Below are 19,633 nucleotides of genomic sequence, written 5' to 3' on the forward strand. Positions count from 1 at the left end.
GGGCCTTGGACTTTGTGGAAACTGGCTAGGTGCTATTGAGCTTGATGTTACAAAAAACTATGTAAGTCTCTTAATTCTCTGAAACTTTGAACCAGGAAAGTTCACCAGCTGCTCTGGAGACATAAACGTACAGCAGATACTGCGATATGGCTTCAGTCTAAAGCACTCATGACATCCAACACCAGTGCTTGCCTTTCCTACAGAAATGGTTTGTAAGGAACAAGCAGGTTGCTTGCCCACCTCCTTCAGCATGGATCATAGTGATAACACTCATATTGTAGGACAGCAGGGAAGAGCCAGAAACTTACAACCATCCTTTACTTAAAGTTTCTTAAAAGTCAGAGTTTAGCTGAGTCCAAAAAGAAGGTGGCTTTTTACAGAGCTGAAAAATTTATCAGTATTACAAATCCACAGAAGGGACTTATAGCTGTGGTCGTATGATAACCAAGCTCTTCCACAGCCCTCAAAACACAGTTCAATACCATGTCAGGAATTATCTGTGGAGTTGCAATAAGCTTTTAAAAGTTAACACTTGCCAGAGTGTTTTATAGTATCCCAATACACTTTTGTTTCTTCTTCCATATATGCTTAACAATGAATGTTCAACTAGTGTTGTGCAGTTTCCACAGAGGGATGCAAAACTAGAAAAAACACCTTACAGTCCAGTTTCCCTGTTGTCAGTGAACTATAGAACTGCTCTGGGTGCAGGCATTACAGATCTTCACACAAATAGGTCAAATTTCCAAGAGACATTGGGACTAGAGGGGAATTACAGATATATACTAACACCCTACCAAAGGGGGTAGATTAGGCATTGAACTTGCAGCATGGCAATGGCAAAGCACATTCCCTTACTCCATAGTACATACAGTCACCATGGCTGTATAGAAGGATGTTTTCTTTTTTTCCTCTAGGAGGCAGGGCAAAGAACCCTTAACATCTTCCCCTCACAGACAGAAGCCTACTTGTTTACTTTATCCTTACCCATACAATAATCTGCATTCAGACTCTGTTGCTTCTTTTTTTTTTTTAATTAGGGAAAGGACAAAATATGTGAGCTTTGTTACAATTTTTAAAGTTCTATCGAGAAGAAGGAAGCACAAATTTTGCACTTAAACTGTATCTACAAGTAGACAAGTTTATCTGAAACAGGAGCTCTGGCAACATCTTTCAAAAGAAGAATTTTGGACGCTCCATCCCTGGAAGTGTTTAAGACCAGGGTGGGCTTTGAGCAATCTGCTCTAGTGGAAGGTGTCCCTGCCCATGGCAGGAGGGTTGGAATTAGATAATCTTTAAGGTCCCTTCCAACCCAAAACATTCTATGATAAAAAATCTATTAAAAATACACTTCTCAAAAAAAATCTTGAATTCTCCTTTTTCTTTGCATGTTTATCTACCAGTAGTTTTTATCCATTTGTCAAAAAACTATTTTTGGAATAGGACCCAATATCTGGACAGGGCCTGAAACTATCAGGTATTTGCCAAGGTCCCCAGAACATTTTACAGATGCTGTGGTAAATCATTTTTTGACATGCAGTTTAAAACCAAGCTAGGCTAACCTAAAAACAGTCCAGAAAAGTAATAAAGGAGTTGGACATTTGCTTTGACAAAAAAAAAAAAAGCTTGTTAAAACACCCTCCTGAAGGGAGAGAGATTGTTGCCCCTCTACTGCCACATAAAAGTCTTAAATTTTCCATAAACACATTTGTGCTAAATGTTCAGGATAATGCACAGTTGAAACACAGAATTACAAAGGCGGCACTCCTGCAAAGGGTGCAATGCATCCATAGCCTTCCTTCCCCTCAGCAGGGAGAGGGCTGCACAGCTCCAAGCACACAGGCAAAAAGCAGATCTCAAATCCTCTCTCTACCACTATGAAGCTTTACTCCTCTCTCCCTGCAAGCCCCAAGGCTGTCCTTAAGCAAACTCTGCAACAGGGAACACAGTACCTGCGGCTGGTCCTGCTGCACTGCAGGCACAAGCATCCCTTCTAAGGGAGAGCCAGAGCCCCCTCCCTGCCGTACTCCCCTTCTCTCTTTGCACCACCTTGTATTTGAGGGATTTGGCATCAAGTGGGCCCCATGCCAGCACTGTGTACTTCTCCCTCTGTTACAAGTCCTACAGAATTGCCAAACTTGGCAATTCACAGAAACTCAACTTAGAAGAAAGTAGAGGCTTTAACTAAATAATTCTTCCAAAACCACACTGGAAATCAGAAAATTATGTTATGTATTTCACAGCCAGATTTCAGCTTTCAATCTTGATTTAAAGTGAAACGAGTGCAGAACAGGACTTACAGCTATAACAAGTAACTAAACTGCTTTGGAAAAGTCAACTACCCACAGGTGTCAGAGATCACTGGTATGTTTTTTCAGAGTGCCAGGGATTTACTTTTATCTTGATAGTGACAGTAAATATTTTGCTTAAACAGACAATACCAAAAAGTCATCACTACAAGACAATCTCCTTTGTTAGTCACACAAACTGTTTTAAAGAGGTCTTCAGCGGGAGGCTGAGTTTCTAAAGGCCCTTAAAAATACACGTGCCTTACACTTACTCAAACACATACAAAAACATACACAAGATGTATGATCAAAGGAAAAGCCTGGTCCCTAAAATGAACAGCAGGATCCTACTGGTCACAGTTGGTCCCATTCATCTTACATGCTGTGGCACGAAGGCTGTTATTGGAAATAACATATAAAGACGAAAACATGGCCTTAACTGGATGAAAAGCAATACTTTAGAGCTTAATTTTAAGATCTTATTAAGTTTGTGTTTTCTACCTTTCTTTTTTTCTATGGTTGCAATTCTAGAGGAAAGACTCCTGTGCTATATTAGATTAAAGTACTGACTTGGGAACGATCATTCCCGAATTGTAGTTCCAGCTCCAATACTCACATGCTGCAGCAGGGCAATTCAATTAACCTTCCTCTGTATTTGCTTACCTTCCTGTGTAATGGGGATAATATCTGCAAAAAAAGGGCTCTGTAAAGCTTAATCTTTATAAAGTTCCCAAGATGAAATGGAAACGTGCCATACAAAATAAGTGCACAAATAAGCCACCTTATACTAGAGTTAGTTGGAAAAAAAACACATCTGAACAATTATCCACCAGAAAATGCTGCTTTCTTGAAGTCAGAATGCTTCACAAAAATCACATTCACTGTGCTGGCATTTTTTTTTTAACCTTTTTATTTTGAAGTCTTTGTGAGGGTTAATTTGCAATTGGATTAAAAACATTTTTAAATATGCTCCATAAAATGGCATTTTTTTCTGAAACTTTGGAAATAGTTAAAAACTTTATTTTAAAGCTCAAATATTTTATTGTCCTTCAAACTGACTTTTGAGTAAAATTTTTCATAATCTGAATATGCAAAACAATCTTCAGTTTCAGTGTTAAAAACAAAGTAATTTTCAATTACATGCTGCTGCCTTGATATGACTCTTGTGAATTCAGTCGGTACCCATATATTTAATTGAAGCTATTCTTAATAGGTTTTAAAGTAACTCTAATTTGTTTATATTTAAGAAACAATTCATTAAATGTAAGGCATTAATTAATCCAAAAAAACTTTATGCTGAATTAAGCCCTATTGCCCAGGTTAGATGATTAGTGTTTTTTCTGTTTTCCATTCTTTCTATAAATGTTACGTAACCTAAATTCACACTAAATACTGTGTTTTTTCCCTGTCTGTGTTGCACTTGTTTTCATACATATTTGCTCAAAAGACAAACCCTTGGAAGAATAAAACTGCTATAGTAAGTTCTCTTGATTTCTTTTCTTTGGTTATCTTTAAATACAGTTACAAAGCTGAACTGGGGGCAAGGAGGAGAGACAGTGCAGGCCTGAGAAGTCCTTAAAAAGTTATACACAGCCATTACCTCAGAATTCTGCAACCCATCATGATTTTTTTTATTTTTTTTTTTTTACCAAATTAAAGCACAAATGTCTCACCCCAAAGCACACTTACAAAAGCATCATGATATACTGCTTTGCAGCAGAGCTCCTCTGCAGGCAATACCCAATTTAAACAAGGCACTTAAAACAAATCTGTTTCTCCCATGGTTTAGGGTATATCTTTTCAGTCGATCCTGTGAGGTCATTAGGCCCAGATCAACGCGTGGACTGGATGAAATTCAGATATGTAGGCAGAAAAGAGCAGCCTTCAAATAACCTGCCTAGCCTCTGAGCCCCTATGGGCTTTAGATTTCACAAACTGCCTGAAAAATACCTGAACTCTGACTCTGTACATGCCTGAGTTGTTCAGCAATGTCAAAGCAGGAACAGTCTCAGATCTTCACTCCACACGGATCTTCAAACTGTACACCAAACCAAGCCCTCCTACTACCCTATGAGCACTTGTATATAATTTAAAAACAAAGAAGTAGGGTTCATACCTTATCAGCTGCCCCTTGGGCAGTATCTCACTGGCTAGAAGTGCTTGGCACTACCTTAGGGTCCCTCAGGCAAGGATGGGTACCATGGTCTCCCCTTCTCCCATATGTAAACACTATGGAGTTCAATCAAGTGATAACCTATTCCTGATTACCCAAGTCTTACTCTCAACAGCTGCTGCCTTCAATGGAGAGGTTTCAGGTTTTTTAAGGGTTGTTTTTTTCCTTTTAGCTACAAGGTTTGAAGTTGCAAACAGCTCCAATTGTTACTTGTAAGGTAACACAGAAAACTACCCACCTATTTCCAGCTATCAAACCACTGCTTGCAAGCTATAAATGACTAAAATCTGTCAATCCACTTTACTGAAGATATTAATTAAAAAGCATTTGAATTACACCTATGGAAACTCTGGTGTGCATTTGTCTGCATACAGTTTCAGATTATATTTAGTCTAACAAGGCACATTTTAAGCCATACAAAAATAAAAGATTTAAAAATTTAAACTTAACACAAATTTCCTGAAGACGTAGGCTGTCCAAACTATTCAAATGAAGCAGACAAAGCTTTATTTTTTTAATTAAACAAGATCAGTGACACAGGGAATCAACATCCTCTCCAGGACAGAAACACTCTCTGCGACAAAACTGAAAAAAATATTATTGCAATAATTTAGGCCAGTGATTTCTAAAGACCTCCAACATAAATTTGCCTTCCTGAGGCTTCCTCAGGTGCTGCATATCAGTTAACTCAAAGTCATAACCAGGTTCACACCTTCTGCTCCTTGCAAATTCAAGGAAAAATGCAGCTTGGCTGAACTATGGTAACTCATTAAGCCACAGTAGTCTGACCAGATGTTTGGGTTCTGCAAAGGAAGTATAGCAAAACCTGGTTTATGAACAGCAAATTATTTGTTTAATCAACATTGTTACTTTGCATCTGCTCAACTAGATTTGAAGACCAACAAGAAAATGTTCCCCACTCTAGTCATGAAGTATTATTTGCTAGAAGGTTTTAGAGAGATGTAATCACCACCAGTAATTAAGCCATATCCTTCAAGCTATTTTTAAATCAATACTAAAATGTTACTTTTAGGGCTATTTTCTAACCTGCAAGATTATTACTTTTTTCCCCAAAACGTCCGAATAGATCTTGCTACCCTATTCCCATAGAAGCAGCTTGGATTCCTCTACCAATCACAAATAGCTGAACATCAGGCTTCTATGCTAAGGATTACCAGACACACAGAAACACACAATCAAGGGCATTTTTTCTTAAGCAGCTACTTGATTTTGTGATCCTCTGAAAAGCAGGACATGCATACACACACATCCAAAAGCCAGAAACCTCCCCAGACGCCTCAATAGTTACTATGCACAAATATAAGTCAAAACTTTCTATTTAACTGTTCCTATGCTTCAGTAAAACAGCAGCAAAGAAATCAATACCTTACTCTTCTGTTGACTCTGTCAGTGACTTCAAGTACATTTCTGACATAGCCAATATGTGACATGTTTGCCTCTACCAGCATAAAGGAACTTGCTGTTTGACCCTTGCCCCTTTTCCCAGATAACATAAATGCAAACCTGTGAAAGTCTGCCAATGTGGAAAAGCCTCCAGCTCTCCAGGAAGAATAAAAATAATCTCAATCTGAAATAACTGGTGCTTCTATGCTTCACACCAACAGACCTGTACATCAGCGTCTACTGAATAATTCATGCACACATCACTTATGACTCCGCAGCTGTATTCCTAGCTTGGTGCCTTATATACAGAAGTCTCAGTTTAGTAAAGTGGTGACAGAGAGCAACAGCAAGATGGACCCCTGGGATGCACCTGCAATGCAGCTGGCAAACCAGTGCACAGACCAATGGGAACACTGACCTTGGGAAAGAAGGAAAAGGTCCTTCTGAAGCTGGGGAGAACACAGACTCCAGACAGCCTCACTGCAGCAGCAGAGCAGGGACCAGTTCTGGAAAGACCTCATAAAAGTGACCTTATGGGCATCTCTTACTGATCAGAATGCCATCCTAAAACATTCACATTTACCTCTTCAGTGGAGCTGAAGATATTTACTATTTTTTCTGCTTGTCTGCCCTTTAATCCCCCCAGCATCTTCTTAAAGTCTGACTGCTGGCTTTTGAAAGGTGCTCTTTTCACCACTACATCATATCACTTCTAGCTATGAGGGCTTAAAGGATGAGATCTTCAGTCATGGTTTATATTCTGTTTTTCTCTGTGATACTTATTAGAATCTGCAATACCCTTGGTTGTTTTTGTTTTAATTTATTAATTTTTATATAAAACATCCCTGGTTATGGAATCAGATGTGATGGAAAAGATTTTGGTACACCATCTAACTTCTACTTATGCTCACATACAATTAGATTTTCCCTCCAACTGCTTCACCTTCGGTTACCTAACACTTGAAGTTTCATTGTCAAACACGTAAGCAACACCCACGTTCCATCATGTTCAAGGAAATTATTCCAACTAGGGGATGTAGTAGTTTATTAAACAAATCACTTCATTTTGCAGGATATGTATACTGTTTCTTTTTTTAGGTACGTTATGTTCTTTCTGCTGAGTTTTGTAAGAAGCAAAACTGTTCTGCAAATCCAGTATCTCTGTCCAAAGAGAAAATACTGCTTATGCCAGTGCGCATGCCTCTCTGCCCCATGCTTCACACTGCCCCTTTCAAGCAAACTGTTTGCATTTTGGAGATTCCTCCGAAGCCTTTTTCCTTTCCCTTGCTTCTGTTTGTTTCTTTGGGTTAGAGACTATGCATGTTTTGGATTGAAAGTTAGATAATCCCATCATGTCAGAAATCCATTATGGTTGTCAGAAGTCTAGAGTTTTCCATCTGCATTTATTTTTTCCTAAATGAAAACGGGGCTTTCCTTTTTCAGACAGTGGTTGTCAGACACCATCATATTCAGGCATCGCTACAGAGAACATATCCACATGTTTTGCAATCCTAGTTTTCATCAGTCACAAATCTGCAAATAAAATCAAGAAGCTCTTTGAGCTTTTATACAAAGCTAATAGCACAAATATTTAGTTTTGAGTGCTATATTACTCATATTTCTATACTAAACTGATATCTGATTTGTTTTCCTTAATCGTATGCTAGCAAACCACATTGGCTCAACAACATATAAATAGGTATATATACAGGTATCTTCCTGCAGGTCTTCCCTTTCAGTAATTCTACTTGCCTTTATGCTGTCACATATGCCAGAAAGCACTAAATGATCAAATAGTGAAACTAAAGCTTCAATCTTTTTTTTTCCTTTTTTTTTTTTAAACATCCAGCAGCCTTCTATTACTATGAAATGTTTAACATAGCAAATAGCATAATGAGAAGGGAATCACGCTCACAAAGGCCTAATAAAAAAATACATAACGCATAGGCACTACGTATGCTATTACCATTTTCATAATAAATGCCCATGCCTTTCACACGGTGGATCAGGAGGATCTGAACACACGGCCTTTTGCATCTCTCTCTGCCCCTATGGAAAAACTGCAAGAGGAACAGGCAACACAGCTGCACCATGGACTCCTGAAGAAATTCACAGCTAATATAGGATTATTTACTTATTTTAAGACCTCATTTCTGCCCATGTTTTTTCTATGCCACTTGTCATAACATTGCTTTTATCATCACAGAACAATGGCAGGTCCAATATTGTGGTTCCTGAGTTACTTGTTTACTTACTTCTTTCTGAAGCAAAACCATGCCCTACTAGGGCAGCCAGAAGTTAACAGATACCACTGAACATGTATTTGGCACATTTGTGCCAAAAGTTTTGAGGTCCAAGTATGATAAATGGCTGAGATCTGAACCCTGTTTCAAACATTCATTACAATGACTGAGTATAGCATCAGCTGAATATATACAAAATGCTAATTATATCAACATTAAAAATGAGACCAGATGCTTGGGTCAGCAGGGACTGTGAACTGCCCAGAGCGACCAACCCCAGTTTGCAGAAGAGAGACAAGAGCGCCCAGTCTCCTGGCTCCCAGCCTATTAGCTAAAAGTTCTTATGGGAAGGGGGAAGGAGAGAATCGCCCATTTTTCCTTTTTTTTTTTCTTTTTTAAAATGAATGTATATAACAGTAGGTAAGTGACACTTAACATGCCAACCAGGCCAAAAATAATTTTCTCCTTTTCTTGACCTGACTACAGAATAAGTGTGAAACTGAGAGCAGAGATGGCCTACTGCAGATACATAATAAAATAGGGGGGGGATGTTTCTTGATAGGTCAGTGGTGGTGCTGCAACTGCTAAAGACTTTGAAGCCACAAATATTTAAGCTTCCAAAGATAGTCAAGTACAGATCAGCTGGGTTTTAAGAAGTTCATGGGAGAAGAAAATGTTTGGGAACTGGGACCATCATGCAGCTCAAAGCACTTTCACAGAACTCAAGTGAAAACTCTGGAGCAGTGCAGTGCTTGAGAGAAAGTTTCAAGATTTTGATGTTCTGCCTTAACACCATCCAAATCCATGGTATTGCAAGAATCTTCTCAACATTTCACCACACAAGAACTTTGAGTTCACAGCGCAGACAGTCGGAAAAGGCACATAAAACCCAAGGCAACAATCAGCAGGAAGAGATTTAACTGTTAAACAGAAAATAATGCAGAAATAAACTTTGTCCATGAATGTGTATTGATTTCAGGAAATGCAATGTATGCCAAGTAGAAAAGAAAAAAATTAACATTTTTAAATCCTATGAAAGTCTGTTGTGTATTTTACTTCATATTGCAAGCACCGTTTCCTGGACTTTAAAAAAAATAGAAATTAATAGCACAGTCATAAAATAAATTGTAGGGTGCATGCAGGCACATAAGCCATACTTTTGTCTTTCTCCCGAGACTTCCACAGGGCGGAAGAATAAAAAGAAGAGTACTAACAACATAGCTGTGTGATTAGTCCTGAAAGAAAACTGCCTAAAACTTTTCTTTTAACACAACAGGATTTTTATTGTGCTACCATTCACAACAGCTATTGATGTTACCAGAAATCATTTTTGATTTATTACATTAAATTGTTTAATGTATTTTATGTATAATAATGTATAATACTGTAATTTATTATGTTAAAGTACTTAATGATATACCAGAGACAAAGTTGACTGAGAACATGGCATTTTGATGTTTTCTTTCCAGCTTTCCAGAGGTCACCCATCTATTCACAGATACTGAATGGGAACCAACGACGGCAAACTGGGAAGGCTTCCTTCTTTAAGAATTTTATCTCCTCCATCAGACAAATGGTAAGGCACTGACCATTCCCTGCCGTGCATGGTTGAATGAGAAGTAGTCCCCAGCAGCATCTGTGCACATGCACTTGGAAGAGACATCATTTCTGGATACAGATCTAGTAAGGTTGGTGGAATGAGGAGAAAGGGCAGCAGTGTTTTGATTTGGAAAGTTTAACTGAAATTGAAACGCAACACAACACTATTAACTAACACTACTGAAAAATTCTTTAGACAAGTAGTATACTACTAGAGTACCATCAGAAGCACCTGAAAAAACAGCTTTTTAAATTAAATCTCATTAAATTTTTAAAATATTTTTGTTGTCTGAAAGCACAGGGGATCTTTCTTGAATGCATCTTAAGTGAATGCAGATTATTTAAGCCCCACATATTTTGAATACTAAGTAACTATGACTAATTTGTATCACAATGCCCAAGCAAGAAGAAAACTTTAAACTAAGCATCATCTGATTATTAGTTCTTTGTGAAAGAACAATTCCCATAGAGTTCTCCAAAACAAGTAGCACACGGCAGCCAACATACCATCTTCAATTCTTCTTTGAACTGTTGCAGTAAGTGTTTAGACTCCTGAATAGGTCTTCCTGTATTTTACGATTTGCTGAGGAAACAGGTTTTATGGAGAGATATTCTAGCTACAGAATTTGTTGAAGCAGAGGGAAAGGGGCACACAGATTTAGGAAGATGTATTTTATTAGTTTTAAATTTCCCCAATGTAAACAGCACTTTCCATATTTTTGTTCAAATGACTGAAATTAGAGCTTCATCACTAAACCAATATACACGACGACCAATTCAATTAGCTTTGCTTACATATTACTTTAGAAGAAATACTCTGAGTAATTCCTTCCACTGAGCAGTACTCATAGGCTGAAAAATATACTTGCTATCAGTAATATCACCTTTTAGAAATATTTCAATACTGAGACCATGAAGAGACAAAAATGCAAAGTCTTCTGCTTTCTGGAAAAAAAAAAATACTCAGGAGGATTTTTAGTACTGTCAGATACAAAACAAAGCAAAACAAAACGTAGACTTAAACTTAAGCTACGTCTCCCAAAAGAGGGTATATTTGTACCCTTTTATGGTAATAGTGGTAATCGTTCTATAACGTGGACTCAATCCTATGTCATGAGAATAAATCAGAAAACAAGTGGTCTGTTATCAGAAATACTTGAGGTACTTCAGTCAGCCTAAAAACAGCCTTTTGTATATATTGAACTATGGGAATAACACTAGCGTTTTCTTCTACAGCACCACCTAGGGGACTTGGGCTCAGTCACTAGCCGTTTCAAAGCCCACACGTTTCAGGTTGTGGTCCCCAGCACCACAACCAGGGTCTGCCATCCTCGATTTCAGAAACTGACTGCTTCAGCTGTACAAGTCCTTTGAATCGCTGTCAGTTATTTACCGATTTGATAAAATGCGTAGACAGCATAATTGTCTATGATTTCACCTTTATTTCTAGACCATTAACAAAAATGATTTTCAGCTCTGAAAAGATGGGCAGGCTTCATTTTGAACAGCTCCTTTTGACAAGGCAGCCTGTTCTTAATCTGTTTAGGATATACTTTATTGATAACATAATTAGTGTAATGAAGTGATGAGCACATTCCCAACTTCCACTCCTTGCTTCCGGGACTGCTTACGCACTCGACAGCGGGAGTCACTAGAAATAGCGCATCACCTGCTCTGGTGGCATGGAGGAGGTGCTGCTCCCTCCTTTGGCAAAGGGCTGATGGACTGCAGAAGTCATGCTGCTCCTGCCGCCTCCCAGGCAGTACAGGTAAGGCACCACCCAGGAGAGGAGCAACTCTGAGCACGTCAGGCTGTCACAAAGGACTGATTTTGCATCTTCCCTCCTCAAGCAGCCACATGGTCCCCATGCTCCTTGCACTGCTTCTCCTCACATGCCCATCCTTCAGGCCCCAGCCCTGCTGCCCAGCGCCCACTTCAGCCACCTTTCAGTGCCCACACCAGGACAGCCAGACACCTCAGGGGAGCTGGGCCACCTGCAGCTGGAGAAGCCTGAGAGGAGGCAAGGGGAGGAATGCTCTCCTTCCAGGGATGCAGAACGTCCAACCAGCGCAAAGCTGCCTCATGCTTTTACTTCCCCTCCAGTCTGTACTTGGTCACTGCAGACAGCACATCTTCATCTCTCTCTTCTCAAGCCACTTAGCACTTAGGGGTATCCAGCCCTCTCCAGGCCGTTTCACTTTTCCCTTTAGTGTAGTAGACACATTAGCGTCAAGTACACTTTTAGGCTCCATCACTTAGGCAAGGTTTAAAAAAAAAAACAATCTTCACTTTTGATAAATAGACAGGTTTTGGAAAATGGTAGAGATACATTTTACTTTGGGTAAGCTTTAATTTCTGAACAAGCCAGGCTGCAACACATGCTAACAACTGGCATGCACTAGAGAGATAAAATCCAGTAAATGAGGCAGAGCAGTAACTCTCCTCACGTACCACAATTATTCAGGCAGGTATTAAAATGTCAATCTCAACTAAACTGACCTTGCTCATTTCAATTCTTCCTGAGTAAGCATTCCTATTTCTCCACAAATTTCAGGAAAATGTTTCGTTTATCTAAAGTACTTCAGACTGAGAAAGTTGACTAGACTTATGTTACTCTAAACACTACTGGAAGCACTAAACAAGCAAAAACCACAAATATCTCCTTTCCATCCAATAAATGAAAAAGATCCTAACTATATTTTTAAAGGTCATTCATAAGTCAGAAGTCATTTTAAAGTGATACTTTCAAATTCACTGAATTTCAACAATTTCAAATAAACTAAAAAAGCCTACTTACTATTTTCAGATACAAGCACCTTTGGAGGTAGCTCTGGATGTTGGCCACAATCTCAGTGGAAAGCTGAGATTCTAATCAGCGTTATCAAGTTATCTCATTAGTATCTGAAATTTATTATTTCACAAGTAATCCAATTAGCTAAAAGCATTAATTAAGACAAAAAAAAAAGTATTTTGTCCTTTCAACTTACTCCATTCTATTTCTCACCACAGAACCACTTGGGTTGGAAGGGACCTTATGGATCACCTGGTTCCAACCCCCTGCCATAGGCAGGGACACCTCCCACCAGACCAGGTTGCCCAAAGCCCCATCCAGCCTGCCGTTGAACACTTCCAGGGATGCAGCACCCACAGCTTCTCTGGGCAACCTGTTCCTGTGACTCACCACTCTCAGACTAAATTTCCTCCTGCCATCTAATTTAAATCTCCCCTATTACTTTGAAACCATTCCCCCTTTCCTATCACTACCTGCCCCTGCAAAAAGTTGCTCTCCATCTTTAGAGCCTCCTGTAAGTACTCAAAGGCCACAATGAACCTCCTCTTTTCCAGCTCCTTCGGCCTTTCTTCACAGAAGAGGTGCCCCAGCCCTCTGATCAGCCTCATGGTCCTCATCTGGACCCACATCTTTCTTATGGTGAGGCCTCAGAAACCAGTTCATCTTTTCTATTGTATTAATGGATACATATTTTTAAAGAAATAAACAGATCTGAAATTGATCAGCTTTTCAAGAAACAAAAAAAATTCAGAACAAAGTACAATACAATTCATTTTAAGATACATACACGTGCATCTGAGAAGATTTCACCATATGGTAAAGGTACATTTGTTTGTGCTTTTAATAGAAAAAAAAAATAGTCCATCATAGCCAAGGAGGAAAGACTATAGTACTCACATCAAGTAAAAGTATCTTCTAGCAAAACAGCTACTAATATAGCCATACATTAAAAATATAGAAAGGTGACAAATGTTAAGGAAGGATCTCAGGCTCTTTTCCAATGTGTACTCACAAATGACACCACCTAACTGAAGCACATTTTATCTGACCTTAGGAAAAAAAAAAAAGAATGGCATACAGAAATTGAATGGAAATATCTCCCTGACTTCATAATATCTCACCTGTGAACTGTTTTTTAAGAACTTTAAGATACGAGAGCTTGAATGGTTTACAACAGGTTCTTATAGCATCCCAAAGCATTTAATAAATCCGTATATTGATGAAGCATAACCATGCAAAACACCATACAGTAAAAATAAGCAACATACTTCACATCATCCAGAAAGGCGCGACAATTCCTCAGGATCTCGAAAACACAAGCTTTCGTTGTGCAACAAGAAAACATGATTTACCTTTGGTTGTTATCTTGGAAGAGCAGTGTACAAGCAATAGTGTCTCCATGGGAATCACCATGTACGACATAGGAATCAGTACTGCATGGAAACCCCACAAGCTTGCTGGTGGGAACCACTACACAGGTGAAAGCTTTGCCACAGGTTTTTCAGAACAGATCTGTATTAATTTGTAACCGAATATCTGATGTCATTCTTAGGAATTAGCCTTAACCTTGAGCTAGCAGCAGAATTTTCATTTTAGACAACTGCATCATTCCTGCAGTTTAACTCAATACTGTATGTATCATTTCCTACCATAAATTGTCATATGGCACAGGAAATAAAAGAATTTACACTTGTGTGCCTTCAGAAATGCGCGAGGTGATCCTGGCAGTCTTTAAAGGTTCACCTGCAGCAGAAATCTTTGTGCTTCAGCCATACCCTGTCTGCTTACAGCAACAGTATTCCTCCTACATGCCACCATTTCCTCTCCCCAATGGGAACACACAGATAGCATAAATGTGCTTGTAGTCTAATTTATCCCAGTGTAGAAACTACAATAATGTATGAAAATGTAAAACTATGTTATGTTTCATAGAAAAACCTTACTGCAATGAGACCAGTATTAATGATTTCTCAGGTATGCATCAGTTTGATTACTAAAAATATAGATTACTAAATAAAATATAGATTACTAGTGATTACTAAAATATAATGTTCATCAGTATTAGGTGAGAGATTATGTACAGTAAGTATTACATCAGATTACATAGTACTTCATACTTGTTCCCACTCAAAATGGCTCATAATAATAAATCAAAATAAATCATTTAAACCAGATATGCAAGGCAACAGAATAATTCTGCTATTCACAAAAAACAATTTAAGTCAATAAGCCTTTAGCTCACCTTGTACAGCTTTCAATTAGTTACCATTTGCAAAGTGAAAACAGAACTTGAAGAAATAAGAGAATTAAAGAGAACAGGACCAAGCCACAGAACATTTGAAATTATGTTTAAGAAGAAATTTCATACCAACAAAAAAAAATAATGGAACTCTGTTTCTAGAGAGGTGAGTTCATTAACTACTATTTGCTCTTGTAGAAGAATTGAACAGATATTTTCCTCTAGCATGCTGCCAGGAAAGGACTGGGCACATTTGAACCAATTCCAGTTTCATTCATCTGAGTTAAGCACCTGATTACCAAAAGGATGTTCAACTTATTTCTCACAGATCTATGCTGGCATCCCACAAAAGGCTATTCAGTATCCAAAGTCACAAGCTGGGACTGTTATGAGCTTCATATGATTGTTTTACAACTCTCCTACTACTGATTAGTATCTCTAGCAGGCTGTTATCTTGATGGCAGAGCAGCATACTAAACTTGACATGCGATTGCTGGCACTTTATCTTCAATCAAAGGCAAATCAAAAATAGGAGTCGATAAGAGGCATACCAGTACTTAAAATTTATCTAGTGACAGATGGTAAGAAGCCAACATCCTCTAAAATTTTGAAAATATAAATAAAAGGATACATTTATATCATAAGACCACCTAAAGAGAGATTTGAGTGAGATCCTAGTTTTTCTACACTCAGATGTACAAACCAGCAGGTGAAGAAAAGATGAGGGGAAAACAACAGTAGGGAGTTAAAATTTTTAGTAAAATGCTTTTCTCATTACTTGGTTGCCACCACAGAAGCCAGCAGAGACTGTGAATGTAAAAGCAAGAGTTTCCAGCTCCTTGGTCTCAGACCAGCACTCATGCCATCCTGTTACATCAGAGAAATGCTAACAATGTTTTGCAATCATAATTGTGTCTAAAAGAAGCAATGAAGATACAGTAAAGTCTTACAAAAGCAGTTTATAACCCCAAAATTGAACTTCAACTTGAAATCTGTTTCAGTTTACATTTCAACTCTTTGTTTCACCTATGAAAGTTTCCACTTCTTGCTTAAAATAGCAAAGATGGAACATTCATGTTTACTTCCACACAAGAACAAAACTCCCTGAGATATGAAGCAATGAAGAATATACGTACATGAGAGAGTGGAACAGCTTTGTGGTCAAATTATTCAGGTACTTATGTAAAGAATACTTACAGCTGGGAGAGTTTGTTCTTGTTATCATTAGAAAGGAATTGTTGACAAATAAACATTATTTTCATATTCTTGCACAGGCTGATGGAAGCCTTATATAAAAAGATTAAGAAAATGACCTAAGAAATGCAGCTCCTGTTCCTGTATTAACCTGTACATACGCATATATGCCCAGACAACCTAGCCTTGACTCATTCCATCATTTCATGTGTAATTATGTAGGACTCACAGTGAGAAGAGCTCTTTCCCTCCTACTCCCACTTGTTCATCACTGCAGGAAAGCTATCATCAGGTCCTACAAGCAAAAAAAAAACCTCTCACATAACAGTACACGAAGACAAGCGAGGAATTTTGAGCTTCTGAAGACATACCATATCTATGCACATATAATTAAAACTGAAGAGAATCAATCACCATCTATGGAAGTTCCTGCCACACTCCTGCAATCCTGGAGTGAGAAGTAGGGGCTGCAGAGATGTACTTGCATACAAACACATTTATTGTCTTATTCATTACTCTGGAAAGAAGGTGCCAGTAAACAAACAGCTCCCAATAAAATAACGTTTACTAAGACTACATGCAAATGGTTTTGTTTTTAAATGTTCTTTTTGCTGTGATTTCGTCAAAGAATTTAACTTGCTTTATGTCTTGAAGTGACTACTTTTAATCCTCTTGCATTGTTTCTTGTATAAACAGGCAAGAAACTCTGAAGTATTAATCTTTCGTCTTTTAAATAAAACTGTGAAGCCAACGGATTTTTTTTTGTTGTTGTTCAACCTGAAACACTATTGTTCATGTGTTGTTTGCTTTTTCTTTTTCCTGGCAAAACACAGACCAGACTGAATCTTCTGTCAAACAAATCTGTTATACTCAACTTACCAGGAAAAGGCATGAAAACAGAGACTTAGGTTTGAAAGAAAAGTCCATGCTCAGGGCTTACAACTATCACTCAGGCCAAACAGTATCCTCCAAGGTGGGGGGAAACAGAACCTGTGGCATACATTTCTGACTTCCCAAGAATACATTTAAGTTTCAAACTGTTGTGCTTTCGCTTGCAGGGCTTTTTTGAAAGGCTCTGAGTGATGAGCAGGAATGCAGTGACTGTCGGTCACAGCTGTGCCCATTCCCTTGCAGCACAGACAGCCCACCTTCTCCAGGACTGCTGTGATTTATGGTCACACACCTCCAGGCACAGCAGCTCCCCTGAAAACACCAGGACGCAAAGCGTGACACTTGGAGAGCTGCTCAGTGGTCAGCATGGTGACATTGGGGTCATGGCTACAGGACAGCCAGCTCACAAGCAACTCCTCCCTGTCCATGAGACATGGGCACCCAGCCTTCCCATGGGAGCTATACTGTGTCGTATGAAACACGGAGAAAGAAAATATCTCAATTGCTAACAGTACAGAAAGAGGGATGCTTGCTAAGGACAAAAGGGATGTGATGGCAAGTTCTTGCTCAGGTGGATGCCAGCTGGTTACACAAGATGTAACTACAACCTGCGAGCACTGCAAACCAGAAGAGCTGTGTGTTTGGAGCAGTCTGCAGGGAAACGAACACTACATTCAAAACTCCTTAGAACAAAGCACGCAGCCTACATGGTGAATGAATGATCTATCCTAAGCTAATGATTTCCCTGCTCCTACCCAGCGCTGCTCCTATGACAGAGATGAGAGTTTTGCAAATACGCAGGCACTGAGCAGGACTGCTTCTAAGCACTCCTGGTCCAGCATCACCTCCTGAAACCACCCCTCATGCACACACTTTTAACCTGATCAACTCTTGACCTGCAAGCATGACCTTTTGCCAAGAAATTTTGTCACTTGACACACTGAGAAATCGGAACAGCACTTCAATTACCTTTTCCGTCTCTTTCTCAGTATTCAACCTGCCTGCTATTTACTGTTAAAAGGAATCTCACAGCAGAAACACTTCCATTTACCCCAAAAGGGGATTAGGACTTCTTGGAAACATTTTTAAAATAAACTGTTTCCTCACCCTGTTTAAACAATGATTGTTTAAGCCAAGGAGTCAAAACGACTCAGAGGAGTTGTACTTGTCATTGTACAATATTCAGCATGATCTACAATGTGACCAGGCAGCAGTGACCTGTATTAATCACGGGCCAAAGTATAATTAAGGTAAAATTAATGGACTGTGATGGTCTGGCAATTCCTGTCCACATTCTCACTCTTTGTGCTGGCTTGCCAGAACGCTGCACTTCTGGTGGAGAAGTGGTCTGCAACTGAGGCCCAGCACAGGAATTCCTCCTGCAAAGGGCAGGCTATTAAGTAAAGGAGAAGAAAAAAAATCGACTCAATTTGTGAGAGCATATGGAGGAATTCTTTCCACCCTGATTACGGCAATAGCTATCGGGCAGGAGAGCACTGGCAATCTACCTACGTCAAATCTGCCCTGTCACTTTAATCAACGGGAGCCAGAAAATTCCCCACTAAGGCAGTATCCCTGATTGTAAGGGAGAAAACATTTCACTTCTGATCTGCTATGTGGTCTAAATACCACATCTTTATATAAAGAAAATCAATAATCTTCCAATATCAACCCCATAATTCTGAGGGGGGGGGGGGGGGCAGTTGACTGCCACAGAATAAAGCTAATTGTTTAGAGAGTGAAAAAAACAAATTTATTCAATAAGATTAGCAGAACCCTTTTTTAGAGGGCAAAAATGAAACCTTTTGTGTAAATGGTTCATTAGTAAAGAGCAGTCTGCAAGCTTGTAAGCGTATTTGGATATAGCTGTGTCCCGTCATGTTGGAATCACGTTAAGATTATATATGAAGACTGCTAGGAACCAGATTTTGATATTTATCCCTCATTGAGAGGTGTCTGTGTGACTGCTTAGATGTGTCTAGGACAGGAATAAATGCTAGCAAATTACTTCAACAGTTGCCCATCATCTCACTTCCGCCATTGCCTCCAGGCTCCCGCTGCCTCAATATCAGACAACTTTTACTTTGTCATGGAAACTGAAAACATCTATCCAGATTGTCAAGGCACAACAGCAATGCTGAAGCTTTAAAGCACTGTGGCTTCAAATCCACGACTGACTAAAACAACCTTCCTCCACTTCCTCCCCATGACTAGAGTTACTGAACTTCAAACTCTCTTTGGGTGGCCAGTCTGTCTCTGTGGTTGGGTAACTGTCCTCTTTTGCTGTCTCTGAATTTTAACTAGAGAATAATAATAAGAGCAAAAAGGAAATCTCAGTAAATTAAAAGGGAAAAATAAGTAACTTAATGAAAATTAGCCTATGCAGCAAACAGATGCCATACAATCTAAAGAGTTAAGTTTCCTGAGGTAGAAATACAGCTGTTGTGAACTGCCAGGATCCACTGGTCATGCCTGAGCAATTGGTCAAGTTCCCTCTGCTGTAGCTAGTTGACTAATTAATTTTACCAGCTTTGTAAGAAAAGTAAACAAAATCCTCAGACCAGTTAGTTCTGTCAGGTTTCTGTGCTGAACTCATTATGCAATATGGCTGCTCTGTAGCATCAGAAGTTTTGTGCATTTAAGACTCACTATTATTACAACAGTATGAAGAAACTACAGGTTTGGTAATCAAAACATGGACATTCTCAACTCATACTTGTGCAACAGAAAATTGATTAAAATAGAAGAGAATAACCCAAATAAGCACTTTGTTCTCCAATGTCAAAATGGCAACACTCAGCATACACTTCTGGT

General features: G+C 39.0%; 1 protein-coding gene across 3 annotated transcripts in view; it reads right to left on the reverse strand.

The window, feature by feature from the left end:
* Positions 1-19,633, reverse strand: part of CHRM3 (cholinergic receptor muscarinic 3) — a 283,776-nt gene that overhangs the window by 251,509 nt on the left and 12,634 nt on the right. The window contains exon 2 of one of the 3 annotated variants that reach the window (XM_048079917.2): positions 16,158-16,223. The exons of the other annotated variants lie outside the window; for them this stretch is intronic. The gene's annotated coding sequence lies outside the window, so the exon portion shown is untranslated. The remainder of the gene's footprint in view (positions 1-16,157; positions 16,224-19,633) is intronic. 3 annotated transcript variants of the gene reach the window in all.

Source organism: Anser cygnoides, chromosome 3 (assembly GCF_040182565.1).
Source record: "Anser cygnoides isolate HZ-2024a breed goose chromosome 3, Taihu_goose_T2T_genome, whole genome shotgun sequence".
Taxonomy (NCBI): domain Eukaryota; kingdom Metazoa; phylum Chordata; class Aves; order Anseriformes; family Anatidae; genus Anser; species Anser cygnoides.